Below are 17,521 nucleotides of genomic sequence, written 5' to 3'. Positions count from 1 at the left end.
TGACACAATTATAATATATCTGGTTGTTCCAACCCTGTTGCTTCACCAGAAGTAAAGTTAGAAAACTATAGGTTCTTCCAGGTTGTGCGTTACCTTTTTCGCTTCCCGGTGACACAATTATAATATATCTGCTTGTTCCAACTCCGTTGCTTCACCAGAAGCGAAGTTAGAAAACTATAGGCTCTTCCAAGTTGTGAGTTACCTTTTTCACTTTCCGGTGACACAATTATAATATATCTGGTTGTTCCAACCCTGTTGCTTCACCAGAAGCGAAGTTAGAAAACTATAGGTTCTTCCAAGTTGTGCGTTACCTTTTTTGCTTTCCGGTTACAATTATAATATTATATCAGCTGCTTTTTCCAACTGTGTTGCTTCACCAGAAACAAAGTTAAATTTTTAATGTATGAATGTTTTTTGTTGATATTTTCAACTCAGGCGCTCCAAAACCAACAAACCACTCGCAAACCCGTCCAAATACGTATTGCGAACCATCAAAGCTTTTGTTGAAAAACCGACAGAAGTTGACGTGCCTGATCCCTTGATCACGCATTTTTAATTACTTTTTCTTTTGCGTAGACAGACGAATAGGGAATGTTGTATACAAATTAAAGTACGGTAATGGTACTTTTTAATAGTGATATAAAATACAGGGTATCCCATTTAAATTTTACTGAAAAAATAATGTACCTACCTACTTGAGTTTTAACTCACCCTTTATTAGATATAAAGTAAATTAGCAATATCAATCATTTTTTAAAATTTTGACAATAAATAAAATATGGCATCAATAAACCATTGCCGTTGTGCTTATTTTTATTTATACAGTGAGGAACTTGTTACGATTTTCATATAAAATTGGTTATAACTTTGTAAATACCCTGTATAACATACCCAACCTTTATATTTTGAAAGTAACAGGATCTATTTGTTTACGATGAAAACTAGTTATAATTCATTGAAGGGTCTAAAAGGGTCTAATGTACACAATGGTCCCCTCTTCAACTTGTTGTGGTCAACTTATCGCAGCGTCTAAACAGCGTTTCAACCTCAACAAATCACAGCAACTTGTCATCACAACTAGTTGCTGGACTTATCGCTGTGTTTAAACGCCCCTTAATACGGTAAGATTCTCCTAAATTGATACAACCCAAGTCCAATGATAAATCGCTGTACCGTTTAGACACGACGATAAATTAAAACAACTCGATCCTTGTGATAAGTTGATACCAACCTCAACCCAACTCCAACTTTGATAAGTCGTGCGATGCACCGTTTACACACAATGATAAGTTGCAACAACTCGATTGACCTTGATAAGTTGTTTGATATATCGCTGTGTTTAAACGATCCTTAAAGGGGCGTTTAAACACAGCGATAAGTCCAGCAACTAGTTGTGATGACAAGTTGCTGTGATTTGTTGAGGTTGAAACGCTGTTTAGACGCTGCGATAAGTTGACCACAACAAGTTGAAGAGGGGACCATTGTGTACATTAGACCCTTTTAGACCCTTCAATGAATTATAACTAGTTTTCATCGTAAACAAATAGATCCTGTTACTTTCAAAATATAAAGGTTGGTATGTTATACAGGGTATTTACAAAGTTATAACCAATTTTATATGAAAATCGTAACAAGTTCAACTCACTGTATAAATAAAAATAAGCACAACGGCAATGGTTTATTGATGCCATATTTTATTTATTGTCAAAATTTTTAAAAATGATTGATATTGCTAATTTACTTTATATCTAATAAAGGGTGAGTTAAAACTCAAGTAGGTAGGTACATTATTTTTTCAGTAAAATTTAAATGGGATACCCTGTATTTTATATCACTATTAAAAAGTACCATTACCGTACTTTAATTTGTATACAACATTCCCTATTCGTCTGTCTACGCAAAAGAAAAAGTAATTAAAAATGCGTGATCAAGGGATCAGGCACGTCAACTTCTGTCGGTTTTTCAACAAAAGCTTTGATGGTTCGCAATACGTATTTGGACGGGTTTGCGAGTGGTTTGTTGGTTTTGGAGCGCCTGAGTTGAAAATATCAACAAAAAACATTCATACATTAAAAATTTAACTTTGTTTCTGGTGAAGCAACACAGTTGGAAAAAGCAGCTGATATAATATTATAATTGTCACCGGAAAGCAAAAAAGGTAACGCACAACTTGGAAGAACCTATAGTTTTCTAACTTCGCTTCTGGTGAAGCAACAGGGTTGGAACAACCAGATATATTATAATTGTGTCACCGGAAAGTGAAAAAGGTAACTCACAACTTGGAAGAGCCTATAGTTTTCTAACTTCACTTATGGTGAAGCAACAGGGTTGGAACAACCAGATATATTATAATTGTGTCACCGGAAAGTGAAAAAGGTAACTCACAACTTGGAAGAGCCTATACTTTTCTAACTTCGCTTCTGGTGAAGCAACGGAGTTGGAACAAGCAGATATATTATAATTGTGTCACCGGGAAGCAAAAAAGGTAACTCACAACTTGGAAGAGCCTATACTTTTCTAACTTCGCTTCTGGTGAAGCAACGGAGTTGGAACAAGCAGATATATTATAATTGTGTCACCGGGAAGCAAAAAAGGTAACGCACAACTTGGAAGAACCTATACTTTTCTAACTTCGTTTCTGGTGAAGCAATGGAGTTGGAACAAGCAGATATATTATAATTGTGTCTCCAGAAAGCGAAAAAGGTAACGCACAACTTGGAAGAATCTATAGTTTTCTAACTTCGCTTCTGGTGAAGCAACAGGGTTGGAACAACCAGCTATATTATAATTGTGTCACCGGAAAGTGAAAAAGGTAACTCACAACTTGGAAGACCCTATAGTTTTCTAACTTCGCTTCTGGTGAAGCAACGAGTTGGAACAAGCAGATATATTATAATTGTGTCACCGGTAAGCGAAAAAGGTAACGCACAACTTGGAAAAACCTATAGTTTTCAGGGACTACCTTTTTCGCTTTCCGGTGACACAATTATAATATATCTGATTGTTCCAACTGCGTTGCTTCACCAGAAACGAAGTTAGAAAACTATAGGCTCTTCCAAGTTATTCGTTACCTTTTTCGCTTTCCGGTGACACAATTATAATATATCTGCTTGTTCCAACTGCGTTCCTTCACCAGAAACCAAGTTGGAAATCTATAGGTTCTCCCAAGTTGTGCGTTACCTTTTTCGCTTTCCGGTGACACAACTATAATATATCTGCTTGTTCCAACTGCGTTGCTTCACCAGAAACGAAGTTAGAAATATATAAGTTCTTTCAAGTTGTGCGTTACCTTTTTCGCTTTCCGGTGACAATAATTATAATATTCTGCTTGTTCCAACTGCGCTGCTTCACCAGAAACAAAAGTTAAATTTTTAATTTATGAATGTTTTTTTATATACTGATAACGATTTCCGAAGTGAAACTCGAAACGTCAAGTAAACTTGATTTCAAACTCGAATTGTGACTTATGTCCAAATAAAATAGTAAATCTTATTTTGTATTTCTCACGCCGGTAAGAAGACAACAATGAAATGACCTTTTTTACATTGGTCCGCATGTATATTTTTTATTTCAGCTTCGAGATGGATGACGTCACTAGTATGTAAATGCCAAAAAATCATAATTTAAAAATATGTCCGGATTTTTTAGTCGTCGGTTTACGAAATAATGAATTTATTCCATTTGGTTTTGCCACACTGTAGAACGTAGAACTAATAATAATTATTAAGTTACATAATATTTATTTAATTATAAAATTGCATAAAGTTATAAATTTAAAAAGCCATCGTCGTCATCTGAATAGGGAATCTTACTGATTCAAAAACAGCTTTTTTTGAAACACTTCAGATATCAGGACATCGAGATTCATTTTTCGGAAAAATAACAAAGAGTGCGAGCGGAGAAATCAAACTTGTTTGGTTTCGCTGTTTTGCTCTATGATTTCTGCCACTATGTTATCGAACACCCTATGTAACATTCTAATTAATTTTATAAATGTGAATCTAAAAGTTGGCTACAATTTTTGTTATTAACTTTTATTGCTATCTATTACTATAACGGATCTACGTAGCTTTACCCCACTAATCAATCACCCTGTACATTATTTAATTATATATGTAAATAAATTCTAATACGGTAAGATTCTCCTAAATAGATACGACCCAAGTCCAATGATAAATCGCTGTACCGTTTAGACACGACGATAAATTAAAACAACTCGATCCTTGTGATAAGTTGATACCAACCTCAACCCAACTCCAACTTTGATAAGTCGTGCGATGCACCGTTTACACACAATGATAAGTTGCAACAACTCGATTGACCTTGATAAGTTGTTTGATATATCGCTGTGTTTAAACGATCCTTAAGGCCGATGCCACATTATGCGTTTTGAACGGATGCGGTGAAAACGCATCCGTGTCCAACGCAACCGGACCGACCTGTCACACTATGCGTTTAGTCTGGTGCAGGTAGTAAGCGCGTACCGATGACTCAAAACGCATCCGCTTCCAACGCAACCGGACCGATCTGTCACACTATGCGTTTTCACCGGATGCGTCGGAAACGCATCCGGTCAAAACGCATAATGTGGCATCGGCCTAAGTCTTCGTCTGTTAAGCAAGCTGGTGACTGGTGAATAGGTGAATAATTACAACGTCTAATGGACAATAAACTCATTTGAACCATATAAATCACTGGGTCTGGACGGGATTTTACAGTTTTTTGGTCACGTGGTTCGCAGAGGTGATGCTATAGACTATAGAGAGATTAACTGTTTCTGGAAACGTTCCGCAGAGAAGATCAAGAGGATGGTCACCAACCAGATGGTTCGATGAAATGCAAAATTTAGCAGACCACATTCTGCAAAACCTTTAGAGCAGCTGAAGATTGAAGATAGAGACCAATGAAGAAAATTTGTTAGGAGTACTGAGGAAATTACGATCCTCGGTAATAGGGAAACGACGAGAGAGAGAGAGAGGAGAGAGAGACAGACAGACAGAGACAGAGAGAAATACATCGGGATTTATCCAATACCTACTTTTACAGAAGGGATGTGGCCTTTACGTGTACGAATTAAGGGCATGGAGGCTCATAAGAGAACCTTTTATATGTATTATGTTAATTAACCTAAACCTGACAAACGAAACAGAGAAAACCCAAGTCCCTGAAACCGAGGTTTTCCTATGACTCTAGAAAAACTGCTCGATAGGCACATTAGGGACGGTGTATTGGCTTAACGTCCCATATATCAAGAATAGTATGCGTATAGAGCAGGAGTCTTTACGGAAAACAGCACTTCATTAATATTTTATAACTTTGCAGTTGAACATCTGCTCACAAGAGGCATGGAGTAAAGGAAACATACGACCCAGGCTGCAGAGGTTCCCCGGGTACATAGAGAGGTACAAAACTGAAAAAGAGTCGAGTGCAGGGAAAAAATCTCTTGTTGAAGTATACCTACTCGTCTATAAATGTATCGTCTTCAGGTTTCATCTCCTTAATGAAGGTTGGAGAACCTAGAGCAATCTTGATTTTATGATCATAGATCAATCTTTAATTAATTGCATCTTAGCTGTATTCGGTTTGAGTGGATTTTTTGTAGTAGTAGTTCAGCATAGTCTCTAGACTCTAGAGCCTGCTCTAGTTTGCTTTCTACTTCTTCAATAGTTCTACCCTGTGCGCTGATGGACTTCCCATTATCTAACCCCTTAGTCTTGCATAATTGGGCTCCCTGATAACTGATAACCAACAATGGCGATAGCTCCTCAGAAATCAAGGATAGACTAATAATGGCCTGAACCGCAACAGCTAAATTAATTACAATATGAAAAGACCGAAAAGTTGGAACATGAAAGGAAGCCCTAACACAATTTGGAGAAAAATGGCCAATATTATTAGAGAGACGGCTATTGAAATACTTGGGAAAACGTCAGGAAAGAAGTTTGAGGATAAAGAGACTTGGTGGTGGTCAAATGAAGTACAAGGAAAAATAAAAGAGAAGGGAAAATTATATAAAAAGTGGCAAGAAACCAGATCGGACATAGATTTTCAAAACTATATGGTCGCCAACAAGGAAGCGAAAGTAGCAGTAGCAAAAGCTAAAGCAGAAGCGTATTCAAACCTATACGATCAACTTGATACCAGGAAGGCGAAGCAAAGATATAAAATAGTCAAACAGAGAGCAAAGAAAGCAAGAGATTTTAATCAGATTAGATGTATCCGAGATGAAAATAACAAAATACTAATTCACGAAAAGGATGTCAAAAAGAGATGGAGAAAGTATTTTGACAGTTTATTAAATGAAGAATTTGACAGACAGCCTGTGGAGTTAACGGAGACAGTAACAGAAATGGTTACCAGAATAACAAACGCGGAAGTGGCTCAAGCGCTTCAAAAAAATAAAGAAAGGAAAAGCAGTCGGACCAGATGATATTTCTGGGGAAGTATGGAGAGCATTGGGAGAGACAGGAATAAGTTGGCTAGCAGGTCTATTTAATAGAATTATGGAAGTTGGACAAATGCCAGACGAATGGAGAAGCAGTATATTAGTACCTGTCTACAAAAACAAGGGAGACATACAACAATGTACAAACTACAGGGCTATAAAACTACTTAGCCACACCATGAAAATATGGGAAAGGGTAATTGATAGACGGATACGTGAAGAAACCGAAATATCCGATAATCAATTTGGCTTTATGCAGGGCAGATCAACAACAGATGCAATTTTCATTGTAAGGCAACTGATGGAAAAATACAGGAATAAAGAGACCAACGCTCAAATGGTATTCATTGATCTTGAGAAAGCATATGATAGAGTTCCTCGAGAGATTCTGTGGTGGGCACTCAATAAGAAAGGAGTCCCTGGCGAATATGTAAAGATTGTCAGAGATATATGTATGAGGGAGTAACGACTAGTGTTAGGACAGGTGGGGGAGAGACTGATAAATTTCAGGTGAAAGTAGGATTGCACCAAAGCTCGGTGCTTAGCCCTTATTTATTCTCATTAGTTTTGGACCAGATAACAGCGAAACTACAGGGTAGCATTCCATGGTGCCTAATGGAATAGAACACAAACTGGAACAGTGGAGACAAGCTTTGGAGGAAAAAAGTTTAAAACTTGGTAGGACAAAAACAGAGTATTTGGAATGTTCATTTAAAGATGGAGTTACTACAAATAAAATGGTATCTTTGGATGGTGAAATGATTGTGAAAAGCAATAGTTTTAAGTACCTAGGATCGGTATTACAGAGTAATGGAGACAGAAAAATTCCAATGAAGCTGAAGGGAAAATTCTATAAAACAGCCATAAGACCGGCTATGATGTACGGAATTGAATGTTGGGCAGTGAAAAAGAAAGAGGAACAACGAATGCATGTGGCGGAAATGCTTAGATGGATGAGTGGAGTGACAAAGAAGGATAAAATTAGAAATGAGTATATTAGGGGAAGTCTAGGTGTGGCACCAATTGATGCCAAAATGCGAAAGCATAGGTTAAGATGGTTTGGTCATGTTCAACGTCGAGACGTTAATCACCCAATACGAAGAATAGCTGCAGTGCAGATTCCTGGAAGGAGTAGGAGAGGAAGACCAAAGAAGACCTGCGGGGAGACCATAAGGCAGGATATGTTGGTAAAGGGGATTAACATTGATATGACCCAAGATAGAATTGTGTGGAGAAATGCAATTAGGGAAGCCGACCCCGCATACGGATAAGGCAAAGAGAATGATGATGATGATGATGATTTAGTCACTTGTAACTAAAGAAAAGCGTTTCTTAAAAATATTTTTTTCATATTTATTTATTAGAGAAGCAGTCAACAAAGCGAAAATAGCCATGTTAGTGTAACCAGTGTAACGGATGGGCGCCATAAGACGAACAAGGCTTCAAAATTATAGAGAACTTTTTATAAAAAGTATACGTAGAAGAATATTTTCTAATAAAAATAGCTAATTTCATGCATTCCAGGCAACGATCTTCAGAAAAAGGTACGAAGCGTAGTCCGTCGTCTGTATAAAATCAAGGAAAACTTATTTATATCCCAAAATAAAAATAATCATTCTCTGTCTGAACTCGGATAACTTACTCAGTAGACTTTGGTCCAAATATCGTCTGTGCATGTGCATTCAGTCATGTATCGTTTGGATGTTTAGTGCAAGAAGTGTTTTCCAATTTATCTTTGTAACGGAAATCGTTGTAATATTGTTGTTTATAATAGTTAGCCGATAGGGAAGTGGTTTAAAAATAGGTGGGAGAGTCTGGTTTTTGCACAATTTATTAATGTGAGTATTCACGTCTCGTTTTCAAATTTAAAAAACGCTTTGTTTTGGCTTGTTTTTTTTTAGGAAATGAATATATGCTAATTTTTTTGGTCGTGCACATTCTGTGTTTTTCTTATGTAATTCTTATGTAACAATCAGTCAAAATAGTGATAATAAATAATAATAAAGTCTAATATAAATAGGTAACTAGTCGTTTTTTTAACTGTTGAATCAAAGTTAGATAAACATACTTAAATCACACGTTCTATCCTCAAAAATATTTTAAAAAGCCCATGTTAGATAATTTCTTTTATTCTTTATTTCTTTCTGTACCATCTTTAACTCATCCAGTTGTCAGATTTGACTTATGCTTATGGTTGACAAAATATCTAACAAATGACACATTAGGACTTGACAAAAACACATTAAAAATATTGATCATGGTACTTTTTGAAAAATTTAAAATCAAGAACTTTTAAAAGACATCTTAAAAATTGGATGGTCCATTTTTTATTGCAGATTTGGATTCCTTAAGATAAAGTAAATAACTTTTATTTGAGACATTTTTTCGAATTTTTAATGGATTGCGTTATAATCGGAAAAATACGATTTATTTTTTAATGCTAGGAAATAGTTATTTTCCTAACAAGTGCAGAAAGTCATACTTTTCCGCACGCGACTGCAGTTTGCCGAACGACGCGAAGCGGGAGTTCGGCAAGCAGTCGAGTGCGGAAAAGAGACTTTCTGCAAGCGTTAGGAACAATATTTTTTCTACGAGTCTTTAAAAAATGACCAAATCTTAATCAATTAATTTAATTAATATGAAAATACATACACAAATTAATTCTTTGACAAGGTTGTCAAAACCAAAGTTTCAGCATAATTGGTTAGCATGACGACGATCTTGGTTTCCATGACGACGATTCAAAACCACTGTTATTGTCTACTGATTTGACTTTCGAATATTATGTCAAAATTATTTTATTTCGTCGAATTGTCGCGTTAATTTCATTAAAACATGAACACAATAAGATATATTTGAAATAAATTAGTAAATAATATCTAAATATTAGTTTATTGCATGTATTATAATTACTTTAAGGCCATATTAACATATCTAAATTAACACGTGTGCGGAAAAGTAAAACGCTTGCGGAAAAGTAAAACGCGTGCGGAAAAGTAAAACTTTCTAAACTAAAATGCGTGCGCGAAAGTAGACATTTTTGCACGCTAGTAGAAAAATATTGAAAACGGTCTAATATCTCGAGAAATACAGTTCCAAAGAAAAACAACTAAAGATTACGTATTTACTATTTTTCTTGGTGTGTGTCATACTTGGCAGAAAGTGTAGTTAAGGCAGAAAGATACTGTTACAGTTACAAAGCCTCTACCAAAAATATATTGATTTTGGAGTTTTGGTTTACCAGTTTTTGGTTTTGGATTTTGGAGTTTTGGTTTACGATTTTGGAGTTTGGTCTTATGGTTTTTGGTTTTGTGTGTTGGTTTTTCTGCATATTTTCCGTACCTGGAAACTTTCCGTCTCGTCAAAGTAAAGAGGTTTACTTTCTGGTTGGAGGCTGTCTGGAATGGTCTATGGTTAGACGTTTCCAAAAATTGAATGGTTTCCTTCTATCGGACGTGAATTTATGGATCACGTTCCATTGAACTTCTCTCTACCACGGTGTGGTGATCATCACATCAGCGAATTTCAGCCAACTAAAGTCTTCAGGGCGACTTTATCCAACCCGTGTTGAGCTGGCCCCCCCCCACTTGCAAAAATTAAAAAACAAATAGCCCTGATTTATGAGCTATTTATGAGCTCTCTTATTCCGCAAACTAAAAATTTTGAGCTCGTTCCACTGAGCAGGAATTTAATACCCTAGTGGGGGGGCTGAGTCAGCCCCCCCCACTACTTAAAAATAGGAATATTGAATCGGTTTTTGCGGCAGAATTACGAGCTATTTATGAGCTCTTGAAATTATATAGTTTCGATTTTTGAGCTCATCCCCTTCACCCCCAAACAACCCTTTAATTGATTTAACTTAAGAGAAAGATGCTGAGAAAACTTAAAATATATCGTATTGCGGATATAATTCCTATAGCTTATATACTCTAAGAATAAACTATTAAATCAAGGGCATTTCGATTATTGAGCTACAACCCCTTCGCAAGAAAACCACCCTATCCTCCCGGCTTAAGAGAAAGTTGTACTTAAAATGCGTTAAACTAATTATTTGGCGACTACATCTCATTTAATAATTTATAAGCTTCCAAATTACGCGCATTTAGATCAGTAAATTGCAATTTATTTTGTATAGTGCAGTCACTGAAGGTAAAAATCAACGATTACCTTCAAGTTCGGTGAACATTCATCGATTTTCACGAAAATTGGTCAGTGGTTAGAGGATACGTCAAGAAACAAAGGTGACATGGTACCACCTTGCGCCTTTACCCTGAGGGTGGATACCGCCCCTTCTCCGGGGTGAAAATTATTTTATAAAAAATAACTGCACAAATCAATAAAAGAACAAATTAAAAGCAAAATTTATTATATAAAGTTAATAAAATAAGTCAATACTTTTTAAGTTATGAAAGATCAAAGATTTTAATTATTTGTGAAAAAAATGCATGTTTTGAAGAAGTTTTTTGTAAATCACTGAAAAACTGTAAATTTTTACAAAAAAGTTAATAGTAGTTTAATTCGTATAGCTTATGTTCTAAGAATAAACTCTTAAATCACGCACCTTTCGATTATATAGCTACAACCCCTTCGCAAGAAAACGACCCCATTTTCCCGGCTTAAGAGAGAGTTGTTCTTAAAATAATTTAAATTGATTATTTGGCGACTACATATCGTTTAATAATTTATTAGCTTGCAAAATATACGCATCTCAATTATTGAATTGCCATTTTCTTTCTATAGTGCAGTCACTGAAGGTAAAAATCAACTATTACCTTCGAATTCGGTAAATCTCCATTTATTTTCACGAATTGACAATAACAACTTGGGGTTTTAGCCTGGGGTATATGTCACCCCTTCTCGGGAGTGAAAATTACTTTATTAAAAATAACCCCACAAATCGAGAGAGGGACAAATTGTAAGCAAAATTTGTTACATAATGTGATTAAAATAAATCAATACTTTTTGAGATATTAAAGATCAAATATTTTAATTTTTGGAAAGAAAATGCATGCTTTAGAGCGATTTTGCATAAATGACTCAAAAACTGTAAGTTTTTACAAAAAAGTTTTCATCACTAAAATTGAAGCTAATAAAAAATATAATAAATTGCTTACTTGAAAAACCTTTAATGTTAATTTAAAGTAAGTTATTGGTAATTAAATGTATATTTTTTTCCGCGACTGTTCAAATCTAAGGGTTCAAGTTTAAATAACGGGAAAAAGATGCAATTTATAACACTTAGGTACTAAATACTTGTCAAAGTACTTAGAAATACCCATCAAAAATAAGATCCAGAAAAAGTTGATAGTATCAAAATCCGCTCACCAATTTTCGTGAAAATGAATGGAGATTTACCGAAATCGAAGGTCATAGTTGATTTTTACCTTCAGTGACTGCACTATAGAAAGAAAATGGCAATTCAATAATTGAGATGCGTATATTTTGCGACCTCATAAATTATTAAACAATATATAGTCGACAAATAATTAATTTAAATTATTTTAAGTACAACCCTCTCTTAAGCCGGGAATATGGGATGGTTTTCTTGCGAAGGGGTTGTAGTTCAATAATCGAAAGGCGCGTGATTTTAGAGATTATTCTTAGAATATAAGCTATACGAATTAAACTACTATTAGTTTTTTTGTAAAAACTTACAGTTTTTGAGTGATTTACAAAAAACCTCTTCAAAACATGCATTTTTTTTTTCACAAATAATTAAAATCTTTGATCTTTAATAACTTAAAAAGTATTGACTTATTTTATTAACTTTATATAATAAATTTTGCTTTTAATTTGTTCTTTTATTGATTTGTGCAGTTATTTTTTATAAAATAATTTTCACCCCGGAGAAGGGGCGGTATCCACCCTCAGGGTAAAGGCGCAAGGTGGTACCATGTCACCTTTGTTTCTTGACGTATCCTCTAACCACTGACCAATTTTCGTGAAAATCGATGAAGGTTCACCGAAATTGAAGGTAATCGTTGATTTTTACCTTCAGTGACTGCACTATACAAAATAAATTGCAATTTACTGATCTAAATGCGCGTAATTTGGAAGCTTATAAATTATTAAATGATATGTAGTCGCCAAATAATTAGTTTAACGCATTTTAAGTACAACTTTCTCTTAAGCCGGGAAGATAGGGTGGTTTTCTTGCGAAGGGGTTGTAGCTCAATAATCGAAATGCCCTTGATTCAATAGTTTATTCTTAGAGTATATAAGCTATAGGAATTATATCCGCAATACGATATATTTTAAGTTTTCTCAGCATCTTTCTCTTAAGTTAAATCAATTAAAGGGTTGTTAGGGGGTGAAGGGGATGAGCTCAAAAATCGAAACTATATAATTTCAAGAGCTCATAAATAGCTCGTAATTCTGCCGCAAAAACCGATTCAATATTCCTATTTTTAAGTAGTGGGGGGGGGCTGACTCAGCCCCCCCACTAGGGTATTAAATTCCTGCTCAGTGGAACGAGCTCAAAATTTTTAGTTTGCGGAATATGAGAGCTCATAAATAGCTCATAAATCAGGGCTATTCGTTTTTTAATTTTTGCAAGTGGGGGGGGGGGGCAGCTCAACACGGGTCTTTATCCAGGAGTTTCTATCGCTACTGGTCAAAAGGCGGTAAAATATATATCTCAAATATTCTGGTATGTTATATTTTTTGGGTTTATTTAAATTTCAATGAACAGTACAACATAAAAACTGATAGGTTATTCTATTTTTAAACCATCAAATCTCACTAGGACTTTTATTTATTTTCAATTATTTACTAATTATATATATATATATATATATATATATATATATATATATATATATATATATATATATATATATATATATCACATTGTAACATTGTATATTTTCTTTTGTAAATTATACCTACTATATTTGTGAAAATTGTAATTAAAAATTTAGTAGAATTCGTTTTTGCTTATTACATATCTCTTTCCAGTTTAACTTCAAAGGGTACTTGGCACTTGGTTTAGGATGAAACAACATAAATTTCATATTAGGAAAGTTTAGTTAATCTATATATTTGTTACTTTGCTAAAGATTAAGACTGGCGCCCTCTATTTTAGTTTGTTCAGGATCTCTGACTGTTTTTATTTATCTAGTTTCTGTTTTATTCTTCCAGCTCTTCTTCTTTCACTCCCAAATTATTTCAGAAATAAATCTGTTTTAATTGTATTCCTTTTTCTGACCCTCGAATCCCACCTTCTTTTTAGTCTCTTGTTTCTCGAGCTACTTAGCCGGTGATCTATCCTATTCTTCTTCCTTCCTTCTTCTCTATTCTATACTTTCTTTTTTTTATTTCAAATTGCAGCTAATTTCGACTATCTTTCTTTTGCAAAGCCGAGTTTAGTGTTGCAGTACACCATAATAAATTATGTTAAATAATTGTTTATGGCTACTAACAGAGGCGTACGACAGGGAAAAGTGAATGGTTGGCCCTTCCCAAATTCTACGCCACTGACGGAACTGCTATTTTAGCATAATTTGTAAATTCTCCAATACTTTCTATGTAAATAATATACCTTTTATTTGTAACGATAAAATCATTAGTTTTAGATATATTTGAAGTTAACAACGAAGGGGCGAATTGGCATTTGCAGATGATGTTGCTATCATAGCTAGAAGCAAAAGAGAAATGATAGAAGCATTTAATGCTATAGAAAGAGCGGCACAAAACAGTGGCCTAAATATTAATGAAATAAAAACCAAATACATGAAGGCCAGCAAATCGACAGGCCAAAGAAACCTACAGAATCTGACAATAGGAGATTATAACATCGAAAGCGTAAAAAATTTTACATATCTAGGTTCACTAGTTACCGCAGATAACAATGTCAGCGAAGAAGTTAAGAGAAGAATACATATTGCTAATAAAACATATAATGGACTCAATAAACATCTAAGATCTAACAACATCACGAGAAAAACCAAATGCAAAATATACAAAACCCTGATAAAACCGGTCCTTATATATGGATCAGAGACATGGACACTGACGAAAAGCGATGAGAACTTATTAGGTACGTTTGAACGAAAAATCCTTAGACACATATATAAGGGGGTGAAAGAAAATGACGTATGGCGCAGAAGATATAATTTTGAACTATACGCAGCATACAACGAACCCGACGTCATAACATCCATAAAGATCGGACGTCTGCGCTGGATGGGACCCGTGTTGAGCTGCCCCCCCCCCCCCCCCCACTTGCAAAAATTAAAAAACAAATAGCCCTGATTTATGAGCTATTTATGAGCTTTCATATTCCGCAAACTAAAAATTTTGAGCTCGTTCCACTGAGCAGGAATTTAATACTTTAGTAGGGGGGTCTGAGTCAGCCCCCCCCCCCACTACTTAAAAATAGGAATATTGAATCGGTTTTTGCGGCAGAATTACGAGCTATTTATGAACTCTTGAAATTATATAGCTTTGATTTTTGAGCTCATCCCCTTCACCCCCAAACAACCCTTTAATTGATTTAACTTAAGAGAAAAATGCTGAGAAAACTTAAAATATATCGTATTGCGGATATAATTCCTATAGCTTATATACTCTAAGAATAAACTATTAAATCACGTGCATTTCGATTATTGAGCTACAACCCCTTCGCAAGAAAACCACCCTATCTACCCGGCTTAAGAGAAAGTTGTACTTAAAATGCATTAAATTAATTATTTGGCGACTACATATCATTTAATAATTTATGTGCTCCCAAATTACGCGCATTTAGATCAGTAACTTGCAATTTATTTTGTATAGTGCAGTCACTGAAGGTAAAAATCAACGATTACCTTCAATTTCGGTGAACCTTCATCGATTTTCACGAAAATTGGTCAGTGGTTAGAGGATACCTCAAGAAACAAAGGTGACATGGTACCACCTTGCGCCTTTACGCTGAGGGTGGATATCGCCCCTTCTCGGGGGTGAAAATTATTTTATAAAAAATAATTGCACAAATCTATAAAAGAACAAATTATAAGCAAAATTTATTATATAAAGTTATTAAAGTAAGTCAATACTTTTTAAGTTATTAAACATCAAAAATTTTAATTATTCGTGAAAAAAATGCATGTTTTGAAGCGGTTTTTCGTAACTCACTGAAAAACTGTAAGTTTTTACAAAAAAGTTAATAGTAGTTTAATTCGTATAGCTTATATTCTAAGAATAAACTCTTAAATCACGCGCCTTTCGATTATAGAGCTACAACCCCTTGGCAAGAAAACCATCCCATATTCCCGGCTTAAGAGAGAGTTGTACTTAAAATAATTTAAATTAATTATTTGGCGACTACATATCGTTTAATAATTTATGAGCTCGCAAAATATACGCATTTCAATTATTGAATTGCCATGTTCTTTCTATAGTGCAGTCACTGAAGGTAAAAATCAACTATGACCTTCGATTTCGGTAAACCTTCATTCATTTTCACGAAAATAGGTGAGCGGGTAGAGGATACGTCAAGAAAGAAAATTAACAATAACAACTTTGCCGGGGGTATATGTCACCCCTTCCCGGGGGTGAAAATTACTTTATTAAAAATAACCCCACAAATCAACAGAGGGACAAATTCTAAGCAAAATTTGTTATATGTTATTAAAATAAATAAATATTTTTTGAGTTATTAAAGATCAAATATTTTAATTTTTGTGAAAGAAAATGCATGCTTTAATTTAAAGAGATTTTTCGTAAATAACTTAAAAACTGTAAGTTTTTACAAAAAAGTTTTCATCGCTAAAATTAAAGCTAATAAAAAATATAATAAATTGCTGACTTGAAAAACCTTTTAATGTAAATTTAAAGTAAGTTATAGGTAATTAAATGTATAGTTTTTTCTGCAACTATTCAAATCTAAGGATTCAAGCTTATATAACGGGAAAGAGATGCATTTTATAACACTTACTAAATACTTGTCAAAGTACTTAGAAATACCTATCAAATGAGCTTCAGAAAAAGTTGACAGCATCAAAATTTATACTCCAAAAATTTTTACAAAAAAAATGAATTTTTTTTTAATCACTCGGTTAATTTGTATGATATCAGGCACATCCAACTATTTGAAAGGTAATTTCAAGAGCTATAAAACTGTATTGCATTTAGGCCCGATATTTTATGTCTCGATTAACAGCCGGTTAGTTCACTGGAGTTTAATCGTGACCTCTTTAGGGTCTCTTGGGTTGTAATAAATGCAATTATAAGTATTATTGTTATTCTTATTTATAATCATAATAATACTTGTAATTGCATTTATTACAACGCAAGAGACCCTAAAGAGGTCCCGATTAAACTCCGGTTAACTAACCGGCTTTCAACCGAGACATAAAGTACCGGCTTAATCTTTCAAATACAAAATAATTTATTTTTTAGGATAATAGGTTAAAGGGCTCCAAAATTTAGGCTTAAACGTTTCTATCTTCGTTATTTTGATTCATACATAAATCAAAAAACAATTAAAATCTTTGCTAATAAAAAAAACTCAAATTTCGTTATCACCAAATTTTTTACGTCAATCGAGTATTGTTGGAGTTATTATTTTAAATATGATCTAAAAAAATAAAGTATTTGAAAGATTAAATGTTTTACAGTTTTATAGCTGTATACTTTATAATTATAAATTTTGATGCTATCAACTTTTTCTGGAGCTCATTTTTGATAGGTATTTCTAAGTACTTTGACAAGTATTTAGTACCTAAGTGTTATAAAATGCATCTCTTTCCCGTTATTTAAGCTTGAATCCTTAGATTTGAACAGTCGCAGAAAAAAATATACATTTAATTACCAATAACTTACTTTAAATTAACATTAAAGGGGTTTTCAAGTAAGCAATTTATTATATTTTTTATTAGGTTCAATTTTAGTTATGAAAACTTTTTTGTAAAAACTTACAGTTTTTGAGTTATTTATGAAAAATCGCTTTAAAGCATGCATTTTCTTTCACAAAAATTAAAATATTTGATCTTTAATAACTCAAAAATTATTGATTTAATTTAATAACATTATATAACAAATTTTGCTTAGAATTTGTCCCTCTCTCGATTTGTGGGGTTATTTTTAATAAAGTAA

The 17,521-nt window shown here is 34.0% G+C and overlaps 1 protein-coding gene across 2 annotated transcripts in view; it reads left to right on the top strand.

Annotated features, from left to right (window-relative positions):
• The window catches only part of LOC114335598 (putative inhibitor of apoptosis), a 73,659-nt gene that overhangs the window by 12,992 nt on the left and 43,146 nt on the right, over window positions 1–17,521 (top strand). The window contains exon 1 of one of the 2 annotated variants that reach the window (XM_028285856.2): window positions 8,062–8,283. The exons of the other annotated variant lie outside the window; for it this stretch is intronic. The gene's annotated coding sequence lies outside the window, so the exon portion shown is untranslated. Of the gene's footprint in view, window positions 1–8,061; window positions 8,284–17,521 lie in introns of those variants that run through there. 2 annotated transcript variants of the gene reach the window in all.

The sequence above is a fragment of the Diabrotica virgifera genome, chromosome 1, assembly GCF_917563875.1.
Source record: "Diabrotica virgifera virgifera chromosome 1, PGI_DIABVI_V3a".
Lineage (NCBI taxonomy): Eukaryota > Metazoa > Arthropoda > Insecta > Coleoptera > Chrysomelidae > Diabrotica > Diabrotica virgifera.
Note: the sequence above shows the minus strand (reverse complement) of the source record. Positions and strands in the feature narration are given on the sequence as shown.